The sequence below is a fragment of the Carassius gibelio genome, chromosome B17 (genome assembly GCF_023724105.1).
Source record: "Carassius gibelio isolate Cgi1373 ecotype wild population from Czech Republic chromosome B17, carGib1.2-hapl.c, whole genome shotgun sequence".
Taxonomy (NCBI): Eukaryota; Metazoa; Chordata; class Actinopteri; order Cypriniformes; family Cyprinidae; genus Carassius; species Carassius gibelio.
In genome coordinates, this window is record NC_068412.1 from 2736032 (window position 1) to 2763143 (window position 27112).

Here is a 27112-nt window from a genome sequence, read left to right on the forward strand (position 1 = left end):
TTTTGTTTGGTTTGGTTTTATTTGAACCAGATGACAATCGTGATGATAAAGTTAAAAATAAACCCCTTATTACTTCCACACGAAGTGCGTCACCGCGACATTGACTTTTGAATGTATGTATTTATTAAAATGTATATTTTTATTGTTGCTTATTTCTTTCCCTTAATTTAGTTCATATTAAAAAAAGATAGAAGACTTTTAAAAGCCTTGAAAACTCTTGAGTGGAAAAGGGTCTGTTTCTCTTTGGCCTGCCGGTGTGTCTTCTTTAAATAGCTCGCTCTTGAGTGTTGTACTCGCTTACGGCCATACCACCCTGAGCACGCCCGATCTCGTCCGATCTCGGAAGCTAAGCAGGGTCGGGCCTGGTTAGTACTTGGATGGGAGACCGCCTGGGAATACCAGGTGCTGTAAGCTTTTGCTTTTCCTTCAGCTAACACGCTTGTCCAAGGCTCAGCTTTCATTCTAGTTCCTTTACACTTCTAAATGGATTTGCTGCTGCTTGTTTTTTTGTGTTTTTTTCCTTCTCTGTGCCATCTTTCTGCTTGCAGTATGACAAAGGACAGCTCAGCGTCGTCATTCTTCCTTTCTCCTGCAGGAGGCGATAGACAGACCTTTTCTCTCTCTACTACAAACTCTTGAGTGCCGCATGCTCTTTTGGAAATGACGCTCCTCTCTTCAGGTTGAGACAGAGCTTCCCAAATTTGATTGTCATCCGTACCCCTTAGTGGCAAACTACACAGGAGATGTACCCTCTTAGATTTAAAGTTAGTTTTTCAAAAAAAAAAAAACGCATTCTCATGTTCATGTTTCAATGATGCTGGTGTGTGATCAAATGATTTGCAAGTAAACAAATGAAATATTTCAGCTTTTTTTGCACGTTTTCAGTACTTGGAAACAGGACAAGAGTTTTTCATCTAAAAAAAAAAAAAGCATTAAACTCGACAGCAAATATTTATTCATTTTAGTAAAACATATAGGCATGCCCTTTCTGTTTTAAAATCACTAAATTCACCACAAATTACCTGCACTCAAAGTTCATCACCACAATATTTTATTTTATTTTATTTTATTTTAACCAGCTTACATTTCTGATTTTAAAGTTCAAAAATAGGCCCCTATTTACTTCCAGCCAAAGTGCTTCAACGCAATATTGATTGTATTAATTGACATTAATTTTATTAATTAATTTAAACATTTTGTTTTAATTTAATTTAATTTAACCATGTTTGAAATTTCTGTTTTTAAATCACTAAATTCACCCCAAATTACATTGAATTTAAAGTGCCTATCCGCAATATTTGTTTACTTTTATTTTATTTTTGGTTTGGTTTGGTTTTATTTGAACCAGATGACATTCCTGATGATAAAGTTAAAAATAGGCCCCCAATTACTTCCACACAAAGTGCGTCACCGCGACATTGACTTTTGAATGTATGTATTTATTAAAATGTGTATTTTTTTTGTTACTTATTTCTTTCCCTAAATTTAGTTCATATTAATAAAAGAGAGAAGACTTTTAAAAGCCTTGAAAACACTTGAGTGGAAAAGGGTCTGTTTCTCTTTGGCCTGCCGGTGTGTCTTCTTTAAATAGCTCGCTCTTGAGTGTTGTACTCGCTTACGGCCATACCACCCTGAGCACGCCCGATCTCGTCCGATCTCGGAAGCTAAGCAGGGTCGGGCCTGGTTAGTACTTGGATGGGAGACCGCCTGGGAATACCAGGTGCTGTAAGCTTTTGCTTTTCCTTCAGCTAACACGCTTGTCCAAGGCTCAGCTTTCATTCTAGTTCCTTTACACTTCTAAATAGATTTGCTGCTTCTTGTTTTTTGTGTGTTTTTTCCTTCTCTGTGCCATCTTTCTGCTTCCGGTGTGACAAAGGACAGCTCAGCCTCGTCATTCTTCCTTTCTCCTGCAGGAGGCGATAGACAGGCCTTTTCTCTCTCTACTACAAACTCTTGAGTACCGCATGCTCTTTTGGAAATGACGCTCCTCTCTTCAGCTTGAGACAGAGCTTCCCAAATTTGATTGTCATCCGTACCCCTTAGTGGTAAACTACACAGGAGATGTACCCTCTTAGATTTAAAATTAGTTTTTCAAAAAAAACATAACACATTCTGATGTTCGTGTTTCACTGATGTTGGTGTGTGATCAAATGATTTGCAAGTAAACAAATGAAATATTTCAGCTTTTTGGCACTTTTTCTGTACTTTGAAAACTCGTCAGCAAATATTTATTCATTTTAGGAAAACATATAGACATGCCCTTTCTGTTTTAAAATCACCAAATTCACCCCAAATTCACCCATCACCATAATATTTTATTTTATTTTAACCAGGTGACATTTCTAATTTTAAAGTTCAAAAATAGGCCCCTATTTACTTCCAGTCAAAGTGCTTAAACGCAATATTGATTGTATTTATTGATATTAATTTTATTAATTCAATTAAACATTTTGTTTTAATTTAAATAAATTTAACCATGTTTGAAATTTCTGTTTTTAAATCAGTAAATTTACCCCAAATTACATTCAAAGTGCCTAACCACAATATGTGTTTACTTTTATTTTTTATTTTATTTTTGGTTCGGTTTTATTTGAACCAGATTACATTTCTGATGATAAAGTTAAAAATATGCCCCAATTACTTCCACACAATGTGAGTCACCGCAATATTTTATTCATTTATTTAGAATTTAACTTAATTTAATTTTAACCAGAAGACATTTCTGTTTTTAAATCACTAAGGTCACCCCAAATTACATCAAATTTAAAGTGCCTAACCACAATATTTTTATATTTTATTTTTTGTTTGGTTTGGTTTTATTTGAACCAGATGACAATCGTGATGATAAAGTTAAAAATAAACCCCTTATTACTTCCACACGAAGTGCGTCACCGCGACATTGACTTTTGAATGTATGTATTTATTAAAATGTATATTTTTATTGTTGCTTATTTCTTTCCCTTAATTTAGTTCATATTAAAAAAAGATAGAAGACTTTTAAAAGACTTGAAAACTCTTGAGTGGAAAAGGGTCTGTTTCTCTTTGGCCTGCCGGTGTGTCTTCTTTAAATAGCTCGCTCTTGAGTGTTGTACTCGCTTACGGCCATACCACCCTGAGCACGCCCGATCTCGTCCGATCTCGGAAGCTAAGCAGGGTCGGGCCTGGTTAGTACTTGGATGGGAGACCGCCTGGGAATACCAGGTGCTGTAAGCTTTTGCTTTTCCTTCAGCTAACACGCTTGTCCAAGGCTCAGCTTTTATTCTAGTTCCTTTACACTTCTAAATAGATTTGCTGCTTCTTGTTTTTTTGTGTTTTTTTCCTTCTCTGTGCCATCTTTCTGCTTGCAGTATGACAAAGGACAGCTCAGCGTCGTCATTCTTCCTTTCTCCTGCAGGAGGCGATAGACAGGCCTTTTCTCTCTCTACTACAAACTCTTGAGTACCGCATGCTCTTTTGGAAATGACGCTCCTCTCTTCAGCTTGAGACAGAGCTTCCCAAATTTGATTGTCATCCGTACCCCTTAGTGGTAAACTACACAGGAGATGTACCCTCTTAGATTTAAAGTTAGTTTTTCAAAAAAAAAAAAACGCATTCTCATGTTCATGTTTCAATGATGTTGGTGTGTGATCAAATGATTTGCAAGTAAACAAATTAAATATTTCAGCTTTTTTGGCACGTTTTCAGTACTTGGAAACAGGACAAGAGTTTTTCATCTAAAAAAAAAAAAAAGCATTAAACTCGACAGCAAATATTTATTAATTTTAGTAAAACATATAGGCATGCCCTTTCTGTTTTAAAATAACTAAATTCACCACAAATTACCTGCACTCAAAGTTCATCACCACAATATTTTATTTTATTTTATTTTATTTTAACCAGCTTACATTTCTGATTTTAAAGTTCAAAAATAGGCCCCTATTTACTTCCAGCCAAAGTGCTTCAACGCAATATTGATTGTATTAATTGACATTAATTTTATTAATTAATTTAAACATTTTGTTTTAATTTAATTTAATTTAACCATGTTTGAAATTTCTGTTTTTAAATCCCTAAATTCACCCCAAATTACATTGAATTTAAAGTGCCTATCCGCAATATTTGTTTACTTTTATTTTATTTTTGGTTTGGTTTGGTTTTATTTGAACCAGATGACATTCCTGATGATAAAGTTAAAAATACGCCCCCAATTACTTCCACACAAAGTGCGTCACCGCGACATTGACTTTTGAATGTATGTATTTATTAAAATGTGTATTTTTTTTGTTACTTATTTCTTTCCCTAAATTTAGTTCATATTAATAAAAGAGAGAAGACTTTTAAAAGACTTGAAAACTCTTGAGTGGAAAAGGGTCTGTTTCTCTTTGGCCTGCTGGTGTGTCTTCTTTAAATAGCTCGCTCTTGAGTGTTGTACTCGCTTACGGCCATACCACCCTGAGCACGCCCGATCTCGTCTGATCTCGGAAGCTAAGCAGGGTCGGGCCTGGTTAGTACTTGGATGGGAGACCGCCTGGGAATACCAGGTGCTGTAAGCTTTTGCTTTTCCTTCAGCTAACACGCTTGTCCAAGGCTCAGCTTTTATTCTAGTTCCTTTCCACTTCTAAATAGATTTGCTGCTTCTTGTTTTTTGTGTGTTTTTTCCTTCTCTGTGCCATCTTTCTGCTTGCAGTATGACAAAGGACAGCTCAGCGTCGTCATTCTTCCTTTCTCCTGCAGGAGGCGATAGACAGGCCTTTTCTCTCTCTACTACAAACTCTTGAGTACCGCATGCTCTTTTGGAAATGAAGCTCCTATCTTCAGCTTGAGACAGAGCTTCCCAAATTTGATTGTTATCCATACCCCTTAGTGGCAAACTACACAGGAGATGTACCCTCTTAGATTTAAAGTTAGTTTTTCAAAAAAAAAAACAAAAAAAAAAAACGCATTCTCGTTTCACTGATGCTGGTGTGTGATCAAATGATTTGCAAGTAAAGAAATTAAATATTTCAGCTTTTTTGGCACGTTTTCAGTACTTGGAAACAGGACAAGAGTTTTTCATCTAAAAAAAAAAAAGCATTAAACTCGACAGCAAATATTTATTAATTTTAGTAAAACATATAGGCATACCCTTTCTGTTTTAAAATCACTAAATTCACCACAAATTACCTGCACTCAAAGTTCATCACCACAATATTTTATTTTATTTTATTTTATTTTAACCAGATGACATTTCTGATTTTAAAGTTCAAAAATAGGCCCCTATTTACTTCCAGCCATAGTGCTTCAACGCAATATTGTTTTCATTGACATTAATTTTCTTAATTCATTTAAACATTTTGTTTTAATTTAATTTAATTTAACCATGTTTGAAATTTCTGTTTATAAATCACTAAATTCACCCCAAATTACATTGAATTTAAAGTGCCTAACTGCAATATTTGTTTACTTTTATTTTTTATTTTATTTTTGGTTTGGTTTTGTTTTATATGAACCAGATGACATTCCTGATGATAAAGTAAAAAATACGCCCCCAATTACTTCCACACAAAGTGCATCACCGCGACATTGACTTTTGAATGTATGTATTTATTAAAATGTATATTTTTATTGTTGCTTATTTCTTTCCCTTAATTTAGTTCCTATTTAGAAAAGAGAGAAGACTTTTAAAAGACTTGAAAACACTTGAGTGGAAAAGGGTCTGTTTCTCTTTGGCCTGCCGGTGTGTCTTCTTTAAATAGCTCGCTCTTGAGTGTTGTACTCGCTTACGGCCATACCACCCTGAGCACGCCCGATCTCGTCTGATCTCGGAAGCTAAGCAGGGTCGGGCCTGGTTAGTACTTGGATGGGAGACCGCCTGGGAATACCAGGTGCTGTAAGCTTTTGCTTTTCCTTCAGCTAACACGCTTGTCCAAGGCTCAGCTTTCATTCTAGTTCCTTTACACTTCTAAATGGATTTGCTGCTTCTTGTTTTTTGTGTGTTTTCCTTCTCTGTGCCATCTTTCTGCTTGCAGTATGACAAAGGACAGCTCAGCGTCGTCATTCTTCCTTTCTCCTGCAGGAGGCGATAGACAGGCCTTTTCTCTCTCTACTACAAACTCTTGAGCGCTGCGTGCTCTTTTGGAAATGACGCTCCTCTCTTCAGCTTGAGACAGAGCTTCCCAAATTTGATTGTCATCCGTACCCCTTAGTGGCAAACTACACAGGAGATGTACCCTCTTAGATTTAAAGTTAGTTGTTCAAAAAAATCAAACACAGTCTCATGTTCATGTTTCACTGATGTTGGTGTGTGATCAAATGATTTGCAAGTAAACAAATTAAATATTTCAGCTTTTTTGGCACTTTTTCAGTACTTGGAAACAGGACAAGAGTTTTTCATCTAAAAAAAAAAAAAAGCATTAAACTCGACAGCAAATATTTATTCATTTTAGTAAAACATATAGGCATGCGCTTTCTGTTTTAAAATAACTAAATTCACGACAAATTACCTGCACTCAAAGTTCATCACCACAATATTTTATTTTATTTCATTTTATTTTAACCAGGTGACATTTCTGATTTTAAAGTTCAAAAATAGGCCCCTATTTACTTCCAGTCAAAGTGCTTCAACGCAATATTGATTGTATTCATTGATATTAATTTTATTAATACATTTAAACATTTTGTTTTAATTTAATTTAACCATGTTTGAAATTTCTGTTTATAAATCACTAAATTCACCCCAAATTACATTCAAAGTGCCTAACCACAATATGTGTTGACTTTTATTTTTATTTTATTTTTGGTTTGGTTTTGTTTTATTTGAACCAGATGACATTCCTGATGATAAAGTTAAAAATAGGCCCCCAATTACTTCCACACAAAGTGCGTCACCGCGACATTGACTTTTGAATGTATGTATTTATTAAAATGTGTATTTTTTTGTTACTTATTTATTTCCCTCAATTTAGTTCCTATTTAAAAAAGAGAGAAGACTTTTAAAAGACTTGAAAACTCTTGAGTGGAAAAGGGTCTGTTTCTCTTTGGCCTGCCGGTGTGTCTTCTTTAAATAGCTCGCTCTTGAGTGTTGTACTTGCTTACGCCATACCACCCTGAGCTCTTAGCAGTGACAGGAAGTGGAACAGCAAGAGAAGCAAGGAGGGAGAAGGAGTGTGTTTGCTTGTGTGGAGTTGGAGATTTTGTTCTTTTGAATTGTTTGAAAGAATTGTTGCAAAACAGTGCGTACAGTTTGGGGTCGTCTAAATCACTTCTATAAACTTCACACTTCACATAAACACTTCTAGTAGCAAAGGAGGAGAAATGGCTGGACAATTGGATAAGGAAAGAGACCGAAACATGTGGGACACAAGAGGTCAGGAGCACAGTTATGATAAAGAACTGACGGTGTTGGTGGAGATGGAAGGGGAGGACAGAATCACAATGATGGAACTGTTGAAGACCGTGAAAGAAGAGTGCAGAGGAGTTATTGGTTGTAGATATAAGTCTCCAAAAGAGTATGAATTAACAATGGAGGATGTGAGAGCAAAATAGAAAATGTGGATGGTTTGATGATGAAAAAAAGTTGTGTTATGGTAAAAGAAGTGGATTGCTTGGAGATGGTCGTTTCTTTTTTAGGACTGCCCATGTTCATTCAGGACGAGGAAATATTGAACAAACTAAAGGATTGGGGAGTAACAGCAGCCTCTAAAATAAAGAGGAGAATGTGGCCAGGAACTGACATTGCAGATGGGACAAGGTTTTTAAAAGTTAAGTTCAACAATGTCGTCAATCTTTGCCTTACTCAACGAAGTTTGAAACGCTCAGTGGGACTGAAGACTTCAGGGTTATACACGATCGACTAGTCAAGTTTTGCCGTCTGTGTATACAACCGGGGCATGTTATTTTTATTTTTTTATAATCATAATTTGGGGTGTTTTGCAGATTGCGAGTTTAAACAGTAATGGGTTAAGAGACATGAATAAGTTTGAGAGGGTGAAGAGATCGTTAAAAGCTGATGTGCTATGTTTACAAGAGACGCACTGGACAGGTGACATTATGGATAATATAAAAAAGAAATGGGAGGGAGAAATTTATGTAAGTCACGGGAATGCCTGTGGAGTGGCCATTTTGACAAAAAGAGAAAGAGTGCAAAATGTTTAGCAGATTTATAAAGATGGAAGCGGGAGATTGTTAGGGCTTGAATTTATGTTTTGCAATGAATTGTTTAGGCTTATAAATATTTATGCACCGAATGTAGAGGTTGACAGAAAATAAGTCTTTAATGAAATGAAGACTATATGTAAATGAAAGTGTTTACTGGTTGGGGACTTTAATGTATGGTGCACGAGACTGGACGCTTCAAGTAGTGCCAATTTTAAAACAGATGGGTCAAGAAAGATCTTATTAGAGTGGATGCGGAGTAATGATATAGTTGATGTGTGGAGGGAAGAGAATCCATATAAGAGAGAATTTTCGAGAAGACAAATGGTGATGGGTAATTTGAAACAGAGTCGTATAGATTTATGTTTGATGAAAAGAGAAATACTAAAATATGTGAAATATAGTTTCGTTGGTTTAAGTGATCATGCAATGATGACAGTAAAGATGTGTGTTACGGGGAGAAGAGGGGAGGGGGAGTGTGGTGTTTAAATTCAAATCTGTTAAATGAAGTGGCGTATAAGGAAAGCATTGTAAAATGTATAAATTATGAAATGCAGAACCTGGTATATGAGGAAAATATTTGTGGGTGGTGGGAGGAAATGAAAAGGAAAATTTAAAAAAGAAGTATTAGATACTCAAAACAGAGGGATTTTATGAGGAGGAGTAAAGTTGAAGTATTGGAAAATGCTTTAAAAGAAGAAGCTAAAAAAAAATAGAAAATAATCCTGAGTATGGTGAAGAGGTAGCCTGGGTGCCAGCCCGAACCCCGCCCACATTTGTTGGACGGGAAGTTCGGTCTGGACTCGATCCATTGAGGTGTAATTATGTTTGGCTCCCAGAAGGCCGAGCCAATCAAATTGCCAGGGCGGGCTTTAATCGATGATGGACAGGCTATCTGCGGTTACGTAACCACCCACGTCATCAAAGAGCACTTGAGCGCTCTTTCGTCGTCTCTCCATTTTTTAGAGTTAGTCAAGTCGCGTTGCAACCGTGTAGTAAAGTTGAGACAGGGCCGACAAATGCGATAATGTTTATTTTCATTATTGTTGAGATCTAATCCTAGACAGAGATCTTGTTCGTATATACATGCACCTTTTGTGTTTCTCTCAAAAATGTTATTCATGCTTGTAAGTACTCTTAAGCTCCTTTTACAACAGCGGCAAAGATCGTTTACACTCATTACTTTCCTACTTCTTCCAGTTCCAGCGTGCGTGCGTGCAGTTGAACTGAACTCTGTTGACAACTATGCGTCGCTCAACATACGTCTCTTACTGCATTGCTCTGATTGGTTGTATGTCTATCCAATTGAGTGCAGAGGTTTTATTTAACTGGTTCGGTTAAGACACGCCCCATAATTCAAGTGCAATGGAGCAGTATCAGACTCACATTCTGCCTAGAATATGAGTATGACGAAGTCAGGCTAGTGAAGAGGGCTTTATGAGGCTAAAAACTGAATTAGAAGAATATGAAAAGGAAAAAAGCAAGGGTATAAGAATAAGAAGCAGAGCTCAGTATGCTTTGGAGGGAGAGAGAAGTACAAAGTTTTTCCTTAATTTAGAAAATAAAAGGCAGATAACTGGGCGGAGAACAAGACAGGTAACAAAACAGTCCATAAAAAACTCTCCAGACGATTCGACAAGACTAAGACCGGACAAGACTAATAGTCTGTAGGAAAAGCACAAAAAGCACCAGTAACATCCAAAGGGGTTTGTAATAATCCAACAGGGAATGGAGAGAGACGGAGCTAGAAATAGAGAGCCTAATGATAGGAGATAGAGAGCAGGTGAGCAGAGGAGAACGAGGAACAGCTGAAGATGATGAGAGTAGAGGTAAGTGAGCGCAAAGAAAAATAAAGAACCAGCAAATGGAGAAAAAAAAAGAAAAAAAAAAGAGAACTGGGATCATGACAAGAAGTGGAGGATTTTTATAGAGAGTTATTTAAGAGGGAGGGTGTAAAACAGTCTTGAGTAATGTTAATGTAAAGCTAGATGAGTACGAGAAGAATATGTGTGAAAAAGATATAAGTATTGAAGAAATAAAGGATGCAATAAATGAGACAAAAAACAATGGCTCGGATGGCTTAACTCATGAGTTTTACAAGACGTTTATAGGGACCTTAGCGCCAATATTGTTAAAAGTGTATAAAGATATTGAAGAGAGGAAGGAAATGCTGACATCTACAGGCTTAGGAATAATAACCATATTATATAAAAATAAAGGGAATCCATTGAAGTTGGAAAATCTGCTAAACTCAATTATAAAATTTTAATAAAAATTATAGCTAATAGAATTAAACAGGTAGTAGGGAGTATTGTGTCGCCAAGCCAAGCGTACAGTATAGTGGGGAGAGATATTGCGGATACCATCTGTACAATAAGGGATGTTGTTGAAAATATGGGAAAAGACAGGAAAGGGGGATTGGTTTTATCTGTGGATTTGAATAAAGCCTTTGATAGGGTGGAACACAGTTTTCTTGAGCAGACAATGGCAAGATATGGATTTGGAGAGAGGATAAGAAAATGTATAAAATTAATATATGACAATGCTAGAAGCTGTGTTAAAATCAACGGGGTATTAACTGATCCCTTTCCATTAGAAAGGTCTGTCAGACAAGGGTGCCCACTATCTGCATTGTTATATTCAATAACAGCAGAACCGCTAGCATCTCTGATAAAAAATGATAATGAAATTAGAGGTATCCCAATTCCGTATGGGGGAGTAAGTGTTGTAACAACAATGAGTTGTACAGAATAATTAACTCAAATGATATATAGGGAATTTGAATAATTAATCAGGAATATGATTAATATATATCTCATATGACAGTTACACTAAATTTTATTGATTATGAAAAATAGCTCAATTGCATTCATCAATAAATCATTACAGGGCACTGTAACTTATTTATTAATATTCAATATTCCATTTTTCATATCAATTATTGTGATATCTCTTACTGTAAATTACTGCAAATCAAACAGTGGTTTGTCCAGCAAACGGCCGTAAGATTAAACTATCAATTATCAATAGTGAAAGATCATTTATAAATATTAGGAGTATATATTGGAGTAGATATGAAGGAGGCTGGAGATGCAACATGGACTGGGGTTTTAAACAAAATCAAACAAGTATTAAATTTCTGGAGGCAAAGAGAATTAAGACTAAGAGGAAAGGTAGTTGTGGTTAATTCATTAATACTTTGTGATGGGAGCAGTTAGTATACCAGAATGGGTATTGAACGAAATAAAAGAGATTATGAATACGTTTGTGTGGGGAGGTAAAGGAATCAAAATTTCAACAAAAACATTGATAGCAGATTATGAGGAAGGGAGTCTGAGGTTGGTAGATTAAGAGGTTAAGAGGAAGGCAATCAAAGTTAAAACAATAAAAAAGTATTTATGTGACAAAGCATAGTATGGGTGGAAGGGATATATGAAAACCTATTTAAATGAAGGGGGAGGATGTGGTAAGGAAGGATTGTTTATGGCTTTTAAAAAACCTATGACTGGAAAAATGCCAGAGTTTGTTCGGGAAGTGTTTAGTGCTTGGGCTGAGTTTCTAGTTAATGTTAATTATGATTGCGATAATATGAATCAAGTGCTTAACCAGCCATTATTTCTGAACCCAAAAATAAAGAGGAGAGAGAAAACTCTTTGTAATAAATTGTTTATGAGAGCAGGAGTTAGAAAAGTGAAAGATATGGCATATGAGTATGTTGAAGGTTTTTTGCCAAATAGGGCTATATATGATTGTGTGGTGGGATGGGATGATGAAATTGAAATATCTAAAGTGGACTGTGAATGTGAAAATATCAAAACAAGCCTACCAGAAGGGTGGGCACAAAGGATTGAGAGAGAGACTGTCAAAGTAGGAGATTGGGGATTTCCTGAAATGTATGTTTTGGACAAAAAAGGGAAAAAAAATGTTTTTGCATGAATTGAACGTTAAAATAATTTACAAGATGATGGTGAAAAAGGAAATAAAAACACCTGTATCTGAGGAGGTATGGCCAAGAGTATTCCCTGTAATAAATGTAAAGATGATTTGGAAGAACTTAAATGTGAAATACAATGGACTGGACTGTGAAAACCTGAACTTCAAATTAAGGCATAGCAGAAAATATACAAAGGTGGTGATTCATCAAATGAACAGAAATGTAAATCGAGAGTGTGATGTTTGTGAGACAGAGCCAGAAACATTGATGAACATTTTTTTTGAATGTAAAGGGCTGGAAGCATTTCATGCTGCAGTAAAAGTGTTAGTGAAAAAAGGAATGGGGATAGATGTAGCAGGGGAGGAATGGAAAAAGTTGTTTGGGATAAACATGAATAAAAAGGATAGTAAAGTGAACTTATGGAACATGTTTTTAAGTAATGCTAGATATGCGATATGGGTAAGGAGGAACATGGCATATTATGATAGAAAAAAAGTGGATGTAATGGCAATGTTCAAAATGATCTTTAGGAAAAATATGTATTTGATGTGAAAATACTTGCCTGATGAGGAATTTGAAAGAGCATTTGTGGAAGGGAGTGAGTTGATTATAATAGAAGGGAAAAAAGGGTTGTGTTTAAAGTTTTGAAAAAAAAAAAAGAGTAATGAGTTGGGTAAATTTTGTTGTTTTGTCCTGGTCTGTGGGTAATCTTTGTTTTGTTTAAGGTTTATTTTGAAGGATGTATATGTGGACTGATTCTATAGCTTAAGTCCTATATGCCTTGGTTGAAATATGATTTACGTTTGAAGATGTAAGGATGTGAAACTGAATTATTTTTTTCATGTAAATATTAATTATGTTCTTTTTGATAAAAAAATTAAAAAATTAAAAAAGCACGCCCAATGCTGCCACATTGGGACCATTAAGTGACGTTACTGGGGCATAAATGGTGGAATCATGGCAGTAATAACCGAGCATACAACTGATGCTTGTGTGTGAAGTAAATCACTTCCTCGAGAGGAAAACTAAATTGGACACGAGGAAACGTGAGCCCGCGAGCTCATTTCAAACTCCAGCGCACGAGTGACGTCCTCTGCACGCAATTCAAGCCCTCGTGCGTGTGTGGAAGATTTTTATTAGTAAGATTTTAATCAATCAAGTATATAATCAATGTGAATCTAGTAGTAGTAGTAGAAGAACTTTATTGTTCCCGTGGGGCAATTGGGTTTGCGGCGCAGTCTCAAGGCACTACATGACAACATATAACAAAAACAATACGATGCATTACAAAACACTAAAATACATACATACAAATAAAAATACCATTGGGTCTAACCCTGCCAGCTGGACAGATAGCTTATTTTAATTGACTTAACGCCTTAATGGCTTGTGGTACAAAATAAAATTTTGATCTGTTCTTGGTCATAAGAGGCGGGCAGAAACGATGCCTAGATGGTAATAAATAAAAATGGGATGCTAATGGGTGTGTGTGATCGCATACAATGTTATTGGCTTTTTTCAACATTCTGTCCTTGTAAATGTGTTCGATGCTTGGTAATGTTATCCCCAAGTAGCTTGCTAGCAGTAGTGACTGTTTTTCTAATTATGTTTTTCTGTGCTTGTGTGGCATTTCCGAACCAACAAATGATACAGCACGTTAAAACACTTTCAATAAAAGCAGTATAAAACATCTGAAGCATTTTGTTATTGACATTTAAAACAAACAGTTTCTTTAGGAAATACATTCTTTGCTGTGTCTTAGTGTGCAAAAGATCAGTCCAAGAGTCCCATTTAAGTTTGTTGTCCAGTACAATGCCAAGATATTTATAGTTTGTAACGACCTGAATGATCTCCCCATTGATGTAAGTATCGATTGTTTGCTGTGACTTTCTAAAATCTATGGACATTTCTTTGGTCTTAGTGGTATTTAGAATTAAGTGTGACTTATTGCACCATTCTAACAAGAAATCTAAAACTGGCCCATGATCTACATCCCCATCCTGTAGCAGACTCACAAAGAGCTGTGTCATCCGCATATTTAATAAGATGCCTGTTTTGAAAAGTGCTAGTGCATGAATTTGTATATAAAATAAATAATAAAGGAGATAAGACACATCCTTGTGGAGAGCCTATATATGTTATCTTCACATCAGACAGAAATGAACCCACTCTAACACGCTGGACTCTACTGGTAAGGAAATCCATGATCCAGTAAATAATACCTGTGTTAAGAGAGAATTCACTGGCTAAAATTTCTGCAAGTATCTTGGGTTGCATGGTGTTAAAAGCAGATAAAAAGTCCACAAATAGAATCTTAGCATGGGTCTTTGGTTTCTCAAGATGAGTATGCAAAAGGTGCATTAATGTCAGACTTGCATCATCCACCCCCCTGGAGGACTGATAATCAATTTGCAAGGGGTCCATAAGATAGTGAGTTTGTGATATAATGTACCGCTTAACCAGGCGTTCCAGGCACTTCATAACTAATGATGTCAATGCAATTGGTCTGAAATCATTTAACTCTGTGGGTCTTGGCAGTTTTTGCACAGGTACAATGGTGGATGTTTTCCACAGGATGGGGACTTTACAGAGATTAAGAGAAGAGTTAAAAATGTCAGTGAACACAGGTGCTAACTGTTCTGCACAGTGCTTCAGGATATTACCACAGATTTTGTCAGGGCCAGGGCTTTTTCGTGGATTACAACGTCTAAAAAAGTGAAAGACATCCAATTGTCTGATATTAAATACAGATGCAGAAACAGAGGATGGAGGGTGCAGCACCGCTTCAGCACCGCTGTCACCCTCAAAACGACAGAAGAAGTTGTTAAGCTGGTTTGCCCTTTCCAGCCCCTTACCTCCATGCATAATCAGGGAAGGATTCCCCCTGCCCTTGTGGGGGACATTGGTCATGGTCTTAATTCCCTGCCATGCCTCACGAGAATTGCCTGACACCAGGGTTGCCTCAATCTTCTGTCTGTACCTGTACCTATCCAGCTTTATTTTTCCTTTAATCTGTCTTTGAATGTCCCTTTTAACTATATCATCCTGATTCCTGTATGCATTTTTCTTTTCTATTATAAGATGCTTTAATTTATTGGAGATCCAGGGCTTGTCGTTTGGAAATACTTTAATGGTTTTTATGGGAATGACTGAGTCTACACAGAAATTGATGTATTCAGATATTGTTTCCACTTGTTCATTTATATCAGGGCATTTAAAGATGTCCCAATTTGTGCAATCAAAACAGCCCTGCAGGGCCATAATACTGTCATTGTTCCATACTTTGAGTGTTCTTGGCTTCTCCCTTTGCAGGAGTCTCTGATATGTAGGCCGGAGATAAACCACATTGTGGTCAGATGCCCCTAGTGGTGGAAGCAATGATGACGAATAAGCGTCTTTGACAGTTCCATAGCATAAGTCTAAAAACTTATTTTTCAGGGAGGGACAGTTGTCATACTGATAATATGTGCGTAAGCACTTTTTCACAGGACAGTTATTAAAATCTCCTAAAATAAACTTAGGAGCATCCGGAAACAGTAGATCAAGCTTGTGGGAGAGATTAAAAATAATGTCAAGTGATCTGTCGAAATTTGCCTTTGGATGAATATATACACGACAGTAAAAAATATCTGAGGGAACTCTCTGGGCAGATAGAAGGGACGAAGAGAGACACACAGCAGTTCAATATCTGGAGTACACAAACTCTCTCTCACCACCACTGTGCGACACCACTCGTCCTGGTTGAGTAGGCAGACCCCGCCCCCACGGGTCTTCTTTGTGATTGTAGTGTCCTGGTCAGTCCTGAACACAGAGAAACCGAGGGGTCCCACCTCGCTGGATGTGACGCCGCCGTCCAACCATGTCTCCGTGATAGCCATGACACAGGCACTACGATACTCATGAAGGTAGCGGATATTTGCAGTCAGCTCGTCAGTTTTCGATTTTAGGGACTGGGCGTTGATGAGCAGCGTAACGGGCAGAGAGAGTTTGTTTTCAATTTCCTTAATCTTCGCCGAGTGCCCGCTTTTGATCCTTGTTTGCGCTTTGTCCGTATAGTCCATTTCTTTGGGTTAGTCCTCAGATAATTCGGTATGGAGTTTACTACGGTTGCATGATCCGTAGGTAAACGATCACGTATCAGTAGGAGGAAATCTCTACTATATTGGATTTCACCCGCCACACCGGTAACATGGTCGTGATCTAATCCATGGGCGATACAATGTTTTAAAATCACTATAAGCAGTCCAATCTTACACCAATAAGCCAAGTCCATGATTACCTTTAGTGCAGTATGGAATTAGACCATAGAAGAAATGTAAAACTCACGATAACGAACAAATAAACAACAATTAAATGCCAAACACAAGAGGCAGCAGGGCAGCCACAGTGCAGCGCCCAGAGCCTATCTAGAATCTAGCTATTTTTGTTCCTATTATTCCATTATAATCTTATAGGTTAATTATAGAAAGGAATTTGCCTACGTGCCTCGGTTGTACAAAACTGATGAGAAACATATGATCAGACATATAGAAAGGGCCTTTCTTTATACCAAATCAAGCAGGGGGCCTCTTCTCTCTAGGGAGGTATTAAAATTGTAATCATAAGGAAAAGTTTGACTATGTGGAACCACCCCATATAGGGTATATACGAAGATACCAAATAACATTCGAGAGATCTCCTTGCAAGGAACTCTCGACTTTATTCTCCTTGAAATAAATTATTTTCTTCTGAGAGAAAAACCTTAGACTGAGTGTGCTTCTTCAAATTTGGCACACCAGATGGGACTGGAAAAGAGCAGCAGAGTGGACAACCGCTTTTGAGCTGACCGATGATCAACACAGCCGGGTAGCCGCCATGAAATAAGGTAAGCATTTTTGCTTATAAAATTCGTTTGTGTTGGTTGAGGTCAGTTCTGAGTGGTAAGGACACTTAAAATCTGCTCTTCCAAATTTAGAAAAAATAATAGGATATCTAAATTAAAAAAGGGGGTTTTATTCCAGAAGAAATAACTGCATGCACATATTTGGTTTATTAATAGGAAAGCCTTGAAAGGTAACCTTAATTTGAAACAAAGATGGTGTAGGCAGAAAGACATTGTATGCAATGGTTTGTGTTTATTGTAGACTGGGCCTAGGAAGGACAGCAATAAACGTGAAACAGATTAGTTAAGGAATCGCAAGGAAAAGCCCCAAGGCTACCGCTCTGAGAAAAAACAAATTGAAAGTAGGGATGCACCGAATGTTCGGCAACCGAAATTATTCGGCCTAAAATAGCACAAGTAAAAACGCCGAATAAATTTTGCCGAACAATGAAAATTTTTGATGTGTGGTAATTTTAAACGGCTCTGTGTAGTAACAGCTGCTCTATGTGAAATCACGCACCTGATGGAATTAACAGCTGATTAGAGAACCGGCTTTACTGACGAGATGCGCATTAACGATCGGCCGATCGTGATCGGAGCACCTCTATCGCGTAGAGTGAGAGGCGCGCGCTTTATGCAGCAAACATGTCAGCAGTGTGGAAGCACTTTAAAGTGTCAGAGAAAGAGGCAAAAATGGCTGTTTGCAGACATTGTTCCGGATTGGGAAAGCCGCTAGGTGATGGAGACGGTCAGGTGATGCACAGCGCAGGAGATGAAAACGGGCTCGTACTACACATGAGCCGCGCACAGTCTCACTGTCTGACATTAATTTAAGATTTTATTTATATTTTGGATTATTTCTATTTTTAACATTAACTAACAATGAAAAACCCTTATTAAAAGCATTTATTAATCTTAATGTTAACATTTACTAATACAGTATTCAAATTAAGTATCACATTTGTAATTTTTTTATTAAAAAGTATCAAAAGTGGTAGGCCTATTTGTTAAAATTGTTAATGCACTTATACTAACATGAGCTAAATATTTTTTATTATCTTACATTAACGAAGATTAATAAATACCATAACAAATGTATTGCTCATTGTTAGTTAATGCAATAATGTTAACAAACATTGTAAAGTGTTACTACCTATATTTTATATTATGTATTTTGTGAAAATTTTACTATTTTCAGTGTAGTAAAATAGTAGGCCTACACTGGGTTTCAACCATTTCATTATCTTGAAGAAATTGTTCGTTTTGAAATGAGCAACTGTCAGAAAACTGCAATAACATTTTCAACTATTCTGCAGGTACTTGTCTGCTCCATGCACAAGCACCGACAGTGAGACACTGTTTAGTGCTGCATCTCATGTCATCGATGAAAAGAGGAACCGACTTTCATGTGAGAAAGCAGAGAAGCTACTTTTCATAACGAAAGAACCTGCCACTTTTCCTGAAGAAGTAGGCTAAGTAGGCTTATGTCTAGGACCGTTATTCACAGAGATGTATAAAGTACTAGAGACCCATACTTGAGTAAAAGTACAAGTGCTCTATCAAAAAAGTGACTTGAGTAGAAGTTGAAGTGCTCTTTAAGCACCACACTTAAGTAGAATTACTAAAGTATTCAACATTTTTTGTACTTAAGTATTGCAAGTAGTCTATTTTAAAATTTACTACTCAAGTACTGAAAGTAAAAGTACAAGTACTGTGTTATGTAGTTATTAAAGAAAGTAGTCAAAAGTTTGAACATATTGTTTTTACTATTTCAAATGATTAACCTAAAGGACAATCACAATTCCTTTGACTGTAACTTTTTGTAAAAAATAAAAAATAAAAAATAAAAACAGATTAAAGGGATATTTCGTCCAATTTGCAAAATTATGTCATTAATAACTTACCCTCATGTTGTTTCAAACATGTAAGACCTCCGTTTATTTTTGGAACACAGTTTAAGATATTTTAGATTTAGTCCGAGAGCTCTCAGTGCCTCCTTTGAAGCTGAGTGTACAGTATACTGTCCATGTCCAGGAAGGTAAGAAAAACATATTCAAAGTAGTCCATGTGACATCAGAGGGTCAGTTAAATATAAAAAATAGCAAAAACTATGACTTTATTCAGCATTATCTTCTCTTCCGTGTCTGTTGTTAGACAGTTCAAAACAAAGCAGTTTGTGATATCCATTTCGTGAACGAATCATTAGATGTAACCGGATCTTTTTGAAACAGTTCACCAAATCGAACTGAATCGTTTTAAACGGTTCGCGTCTCCAATACGCATTAATCCAAAAATTACTTAAGCTGTAACACACAGCGCTGGACCGAACTGATTCTTTTGGTGATTGATTCTGAACTGATTATGTGCTAATGTTATGCGCGTGGGCAAACCGAAGGTTTGCAATCATCGCCCAATGACGTCATTACGTCGAGCGCAAAAGAACCCGTGAACTGTTTTCTTCAACCAGTTCATTGAATCGAACTGTCAGAAAGAACTACTGGTGATCCGGAAACCGATGCAACCGGTTCTTGACTCGTGAACGAGTCATTATCTGGCTCGGCTCTGTGTTCACCTCTCTCTTCACAGCAGTTCAGTCAGCACGCGCAGTCTTCTTAATCGCTTGATTCGCTCAATGATGTGCAGGCTTCATCAAACCTGCCATCTACAGTTCTGGCAGTGGTAATGTGGGTAACGAGTAACGATGCAGCACATAACAAAAGTAACGGAGTAAAAGTATTAAACTCATCGAAAATATGTACTGAAGTAAAAGTGGAAGTAGGGGAAAATAATAATACTCTAATAAAGTACAGATACTGCCTTTTAGTACTTAAGTACAGTAGTGAAGTAGTTCTACTTCGTTACTATACATCTCTGGTTATTCATTTGTTGTGGGTTCATCCACATTTTTTGCACTATTCAATGCACATTTGTTGTTGTAGACATCCAGAGTTACATTCTTTCAGCACTGAGTTATAGGCCTAACATAGGCTATTCAAGAAGGGGGGCTTCAAAGATTGCCGAAATTTTTTATTTTTTTACTAATTTATTTATTTTAAGTTATATTGTGCTTTGTTTGTATAATATTTGCTGGAATGTAAAAAAATGTTCAGTGTTAAATAAATATTTTGAAATTGTATTTTTGTTATTTGATTTATTTATCTGAAAAGCAACACAAAATAGTAAAAAGTTAATTTCTTCCACTCTTTTAGTCGCTTTCTCAGGGGACTGAACGGGTGGGCCCTGCAGGACACTCTAGGGAAGAGTGTTGTTTTGTTGTGTGGATGTAACTGTGTCCGGATGAATGAATGTGTGAACGATGATGAATGTATGAACAAATAAATTCAGTATTGGGTGGGTAAAAGTTCCGCACCATTTTTGGACCGTCACTTCGGGGTGACTGGGTGGAGTTGGACGCAACTAGTATCCACTCGAGAGGGATGAATGTATGATGAGCCTTGATAATAAAAGGACAAATAATGACTGATTATCCCTTAGATAAAGGGAAAAAGCACTCTGGCTCAATAAAGAGTGTAAAAAGTGTGAATGAGTTTAGGAAAATAGTATCAATACAGTTTGAATCAATATCTATAATAGGTTTTTGCATTTTGGATGTCTGTGTGAAAGAGAAGGAGAAAATTCTCTGAGCCCAGTGCAGTGGGAGTGAGAGCAAGGGATGAAGTTTCTACTAAGGGTGCTCTGATTGATCGGTCGCCGATCATAATCGGCCGATAATAGTTTTGGGATGATCAGATAATGCTTAACGTTTTTATTTTAGAAACAAGTCATGTTTTTCATTTGAGCCCAAAAGGAGGCTTTTGCTGCCACTTTCTTGTCAGTGCTGGACAGAGATGTATAGTAACAAAGTAGAACTACTTCACTACTGTACTTAAGTACTAAAAGGCGGCATCTGTACTTTACTAGAGTATTATGTTGTTTTCCTACTTCCACTCTTACTTCAGTACATATTTTCGATGAGTTTAATACTTTTAATCCGATATTTATTTTTTTATGTGCTGCATCGTTACTCGTTACAATTATAAGCATGTTACGAATCATTCCATTACAAACCTACATTACCATCGCCAGAACTGTAGATGGCAGGTTTGATGAAGCTGGCACATCATTGAGCGAATCAAGCGATTAACAAGACTGCACGTGCTGACTGAACTGCTGTGAAGAGAGAGATGAACACCGAGCCGAGCCAGATAATGACTCGTTCACGAGTCAAGAACCGGTTGCATCAGTAGTTCTTTCTGACAGTTCAATTCAATAAACCGGTTAAAGAAAACTGTTCACCGGTTCTTTTGCGCTCAAAATAATGGTGTCATTGGTGATGACTGTAAGCCTTCGGTTTACCTGGGTTCATAACATTAGCACAGAATCAATTACCAACAGAATCAGTTCGGTTCAGACGCTCTGTGTGTCGGTTTGCTTCACGCTGAATCACACATGCGCAGTATCATCAGCTCCTCGGTTCTCGAATCGGACACATCTGACAGAAACGGTTCTTGACACGTGAACGAGTCAGTCTGTTGTTCGTTATCTGGCTCGGCTCAGTGTTCACCTTCAGTTCTCTCTTCACAGCAGTTCAGTCAGTGTACTGTTTGAGTACATGACTTACTCTGGGATATTGGTTTGTTTGAACTCAGAGGGAGTGTCAGACACATTAAACAAGTTAACATCTTAAGTCATTTGTGGATTAATGAGTATTGGAGACGCGAACCGTTTAAAACGATTCAGTTCGATTTGGTGAACTGGTTCAAAAAGATCCGGTTACATCGAATGATTCGTTTGCAAACCGGATATCACAAACTGCTTTGTTTTGAACTCTCTCTCACAACAGACATGGAAGAGAAGTCAATGCTGAATAAAGTCGTAGTTTTTGCTATTTTTGGACCAAAATGTATTTTCGATGCTTCAATTTTTTTTTACTGACCCTCTGATGTCACATGGACTACTTTGATTATGTTTTTCTTACCTTTCTGGACATGGACAGTAGACCGTACACACAGCTTCAATGGAGGGACTGAGAGTTCTCAGACTAAATCTAAAATATCTTAAACTGTGTTCCAAAAATAAACGGAGGTCTTAAGGGTTTTAAACAACATGAACATGAGTCATTAATGACATAATTTAGCAAATTGGGCAAACTAACCCTTTAATCTGTTTTTTTTTTTTGTTTACAAAAAGTTACATTCAAAGGATGTGTGATTGTCCTTTAGGTTAATCATTTGAAATAGTAAAAACAATGTTCAAACTTTTGACTACTTTCTTTAATAACTACATAACACAATATTTGTACTTTTACTTTCAGTACTTGAGTAGTAAATTTTAAAACAGACTACTTGCAATACTTAAGTAAAAAAAATGTTGAATACTTTAGTACTTCTACTTAAGTGTGGTGCTTAAAGAGCACTTCAACTTCTATTCAAGTCACTTTTTTCATAGAGCACTTGTACTTTTACTCAAGTCTGGGTCTCTAGTACTTTATACATCTCTGTCCATGGGTGCTGCCTGCTAACCCTAAGCATTGAACAATAAAGTGCATGCACAATCATGTTTATTGTAGATGATGAGCACATCGCTTCCTAAATGCAAAGGAACTGGACAATATATTTGTGAGGTATTTTGGAAGTTACTCAAATTTCACTATTTTTATTGCTTTGCTAAAATGTTCAGACACAAATGAATGTGTATCTTCAGTATTGTTCACTCAGACTGAATGAAATGCATCAACTTCTGTGTTGGAGAGAACAGATGTATTCTGTAGCAGGTTGGTGGAGTTTTATGCACACCATTGTATTTCAAGATGTTAAAAATATCTCACTGGTAGAGGAACATTGTCCGGAGTAGAGTTTTTCCTCATTCCTCAAATTCTAGAAGACTTTGTTGGCTGTTAGGTTGAGGATTATATTTATTCAAAACAGAACACAACCAATGTGAATATATATGCGGAGTGTCCACACATAGTGGTTGAAAATATATATACAGGTGCATCTGAAGTCAGCACATGATTGTGGTTGTACTGAACCAGATGGAGAGATAGAAAGTCTCTGCAAATGCTTCTCAGGTTGACATTTCTGTATTAGAAAATATGTATTCAAATTTTTTTGAGATACCATATCTTTTATTTCTATAAGCTGCAATAACACACACACACACACACACACACACACACGCACACACACATACATACCTACTTAACCACAATGTGAGGACGTATGACTGGAAACCCTACCTTTAGGGACACCCCTTTCTGAAGGGTCTAGAGACTAAAGAAAGATATGACTGCACTTCTGGAGAAGCTGTCATCACAAACATCACTTGATTTTATCAATAAAAAGCCTTCCTTAAAGACCTGACATATTACCTTCACTTTAGGGACATTATTTTATATGTCCCTTTTGGGGACATTAAATACAAAGGGCCCTATCTTGCACCCAGCGCAATTGACTTTGTACACCGACGCATGTGTCATTCCTATTTTGCACCCGCGCAAAGCGCGCTTTTCCCTCCACAGAAGCACGTCGCTAAACTAGTGAATGAACTTGCGCTCCCTGGGCGGTTCAGCGCAAAAAAGGAGGCGTGTTCCGGCGCAAACAATCCCTGGTGCTATTTTGCTGTTCCATTAATCAATTGCGCCACTGACCAGAAAAAACCTAGTCTAAAGTCAGTGGCGCGTTGCGCGTTGTTCATTATGCTATTTTAAGGGCGCAAGCTTGACCATAATGTATAGCGTGCACAACGCGCATATACTTTGCTCATGTAATCTACACAGATGCTACAGTTATTTTTGCAAATCATAAATTGTTACACTAAAAAAATATTAACACATGAGATGACGGAAATCATTGTGAAATCTTGCTTACAAATTATTCAGGCTAATTGTAGTAATTAAGGATCAGACCTGTTTGCCCGATAGTGGCAAGACATATATGTATATAAGGACATCTGACAAATTTGTTTGTCCGTCAAGAACCAGGAATAAAAAAAAAATCGATGAAACAATTGTGGCTATTTCCTCCCACGCCTGTTTAACCGACGCTATTTTGGGTGGGTTTCTCCCATCCCCATACAACACAACTTCTCTGTCTTTCACTGCTCTTACAAGAACATCAGTCTCCTCGGCTGAGAACCGCTCCTGGCGTGCGCCTGGTAAATACGCCATAATAATAGCAACCCATAATGGAACTTGCGCACCTGCTTTTAAAGGGAATGTTGGATGACGCTCCGATTGGTTTATTTCACGTTACGCCCAAACCACACCTATGAATAATGAAGCTACTTCAGACCAACCCATTTTAGATTTGCGCCGGGCGCAAGAGCCATTTATCCTGCCGGGAAAATAGCAACAGCGCCGAGACCCGCCCACAAACTTACTTGCGCTTCGCGCTTTGACACTTGCGTTTCAGATCGTTAAAATAGGGCCCAAACTCTGATCAAGTCATACTTTGAGGACCATGGTGATACAAAAACTCTGGTTAAGGTATACTTTCAGGACATTGTTGAGATGGTATATATTATTTATCCTAAGAAGACAGAAGTAGAATATTACAATTCAAAGTTCCAATACTGGACAGTGAAATCAAGCTAGTGCAAAGATACAGGTGTGAGAGAGTAAACTGGGTTTCTTCTTTTCAGCAAGATCACTGTAAATGGGTAGCCTACATGTTTTGTCTGATTTGTAGCTTGAGATCAAGCGCCTTTGGCTGCTCAGATGGGGAATGACAATTAACATTCAGAAATATTATTGATTTGACTGATTGACTATCAGAAGCAAAAGATGAACAGAATTGAGCTGAATAATAACACTATTGTCTTTAATTTTAACTGCAAAACAGCTCTACATTAGTCATTTCATAAATGTTGACATTTGCAAGTTATTTTATGTGTGTGAAGCTCCTTTGAAACCATCTGTATTGTATCATGCGCTATAGAAATAAAACAGACTTCACTTCATGGCAGAGGACCTTTCACTGACCGAATCTGCATCCCTCTAGTTAATTTAGCATCGACTGTAAACTAATCATTATCACAAAAACATCTTAAGGAGTTTTCCTCACCAGAGTCATCTTTGGCTACACACTGGGGTTTTAAGACATTAGGCATGTTCTTCTGTAAAGTGTAGTAATTGTCAAAAACACTATACAAATAAAAATAGTGATACACACTCTCCTATTAAATGACTCTTCGGGGACTCGAGTGACACACACACTCCGATTAAATGACTCTTTGGGGACTCGAGTGACACACACACTCCGATTAAATGACTCTTTGGGGACTCGAGTGACACACACACACTCCGATTAAATGACTCTTTGGGGACTCGAGTGACACACACACACTCCAATTAAATGACTCTTTGGGGACTCTAGTGACACACACACACTCCGATTAAATGACCCTTTGGGGACTCTAGTGACACACACACACTCCGATTAAATGACCCTTTGGGGACTCTAGTGACACACACACACTCCGATTAAATGACTCTTTGGGGACTCGAGTGACACACACACTCCGATTAAATGACTCTTTGGGGACTCGAGTGACACACACACACTCCGATTAAATGACTCTTTGGGGACTCTAGTGACACACACACTCCGATTAAATGACCCTTTGGGGACTCTAGTGACACACACACACACTCCGATTAAATGACCCTTTGGGGACTCTAGTGACACACACACACACACACTCCAATTGAACGACTCTTTGGGGACTCAGGTGACACACACTCTGATTAAATGACTCTTTAATATTAACAGTCTTGGACACATTGTGTTGAAAGTGCACATTGCAGTTAATGACAGAACTTCAAAAAAAAATTTTTTTTTAAAGAACAACAATGAAAAATCAATTAACTTGGAGGTGGGAATGATTCTCAGTGCCCAACTATCCTCTGTACTTCCTCCATCCACCCTTCTTTAAAATCTCTCTACTTCCTCCTTTACATTCTCTCCTCCCTCTTTAACTCTACTCCTCCCTCTTTTTACCCTCTTTTCTCCTCCCTCTCTTTATCCTCTTTAACTCTACTCCTCACTCTTTTTACCCGATTTACTCCTCCCTCTTTTCATCCTCTTTACATTTACTCCCTCTATTCATCCCTTATATTAGGTGTGCTGGACATGGGCTGTGGCTGGATGTAACCGATTGGTGAGAGTTGCCGTGTGCAGACGAGAGAAGCTGAAAACTGAGATGTGATGTCAGACACTTTCTGCTTCCTGTAGTGACGCTCAGGCTAAGTTTGCATACTTTACCACAGCTGAAGTGGAATAAACGCATTATTTTCCAAATACAGATATTTACATTTTCATTCAATACATGCACTACTGTTTGTACAAGAATAAAGTTCAAAACAAGCCTAAATACCAGTGAAGTGGGGTCTACATTGTTTTATTTGTTTTATTTTGATAAACATTTATCACAACTACATGAAAAGAGCTTTTACTGTTATAAAAAACAGATGTGACCCTTAGTGGAACTGAAGGTGTGAGAAGAAACATGAAACACACGTGATCGTTGTCAAGCGGTGTACTCTGCCAATCGTGGATTAGCTCTAGAGAATCTGCTCTGGCTGAGTCCTCCTGCTCTCCAATCACTCTAGTTGTACTCTGTTGCCTTATGGCACAGTCACGGGCGTCGCTGTCTGAAGTCGGACACAAGTTCAACCGTCAAGAACTGCTCAAGTTAGCCGCTGATTGTTCTGTGCAGCGCTGCATGAAGTCCAACAAGCCTAATGCTCTCCTCCCCTCCCTCTTTACGTCCCCTTTACATTCTCCCCTCCCTCTTTACGTCCCCTTTACATTCTCCTCTCCCTCTTTACGTCCCCTTTACATTCTCTCCTCCCTCTTTACGTCCCCTTTACATTCTCCCCTCCCTCTTTACGTCCCCTTTACATTCTCTCCTCCCTCTTTACGTCCCCTTTACATTCTCTCCTCCCTCTTTACGTCCCCTTTACATTCTCTCCTCCCTCTTTACGTCCCCTTTACATTCTCTCCTCCCTCTTTACGTCTCCTTTACATTCTCTCCTCCCTCTTTACGTCCCCGTTACATTCTCTCCTCCCTCTTTACGTCCCCTTTACATTCTCTCCTCCCTCTTTACTTCCCCTTTACATTCTCTCCTCCCTCTTTATGTCCCCTTTACATTCTCTCCTCCCTCTTTACGTCCCCTTTACATGCTCTCCTACTTTACGTCCTTT

At 37.6% G+C, this 27112-nt stretch overlaps 5 non-coding genes across 5 annotated transcripts; all 5 read left to right on the forward strand.

Moving 5' to 3' along the window:
• The first annotated feature begins 295 nt into the window (after nt 1-295).
• LOC127976867 (5S ribosomal RNA) lies at nt 296-414 on the forward strand. The gene has a single exon (XR_008157988.1). It is a non-coding gene; the product is annotated as a 5S ribosomal RNA (ribosomal RNA).
• A 1199-nt stretch (nt 415-1613) lies between these two features.
• Nucleotides 1614-1732, forward strand: LOC127976879 (5S ribosomal RNA). Its single transcript, XR_008157999.1, has one exon. It is a non-coding gene; the product is annotated as a 5S ribosomal RNA (ribosomal RNA).
• A 1362-nt stretch (nt 1733-3094) lies between these two features.
• LOC127976890 (5S ribosomal RNA) lies at nt 3095-3213 on the forward strand. The gene has a single exon (XR_008158010.1). It is a non-coding gene; the product is annotated as a 5S ribosomal RNA (ribosomal RNA).
• Nucleotides 3214-4413: 1200 nt separating this feature from the next.
• LOC127976902 (5S ribosomal RNA) lies at nt 4414-4532 on the forward strand. Its single transcript, XR_008158021.1, has one exon. It is a non-coding gene; the product is annotated as a 5S ribosomal RNA (ribosomal RNA).
• A 1204-nt stretch (nt 4533-5736) lies between these two features.
• On the forward strand, nt 5737-5855 carry LOC127976817 (5S ribosomal RNA). The gene has a single exon (XR_008157940.1). It is a non-coding gene; the product is annotated as a 5S ribosomal RNA (ribosomal RNA).
• The last annotated feature ends 21257 nt before the right edge of the window (nt 5856-27112 follow it).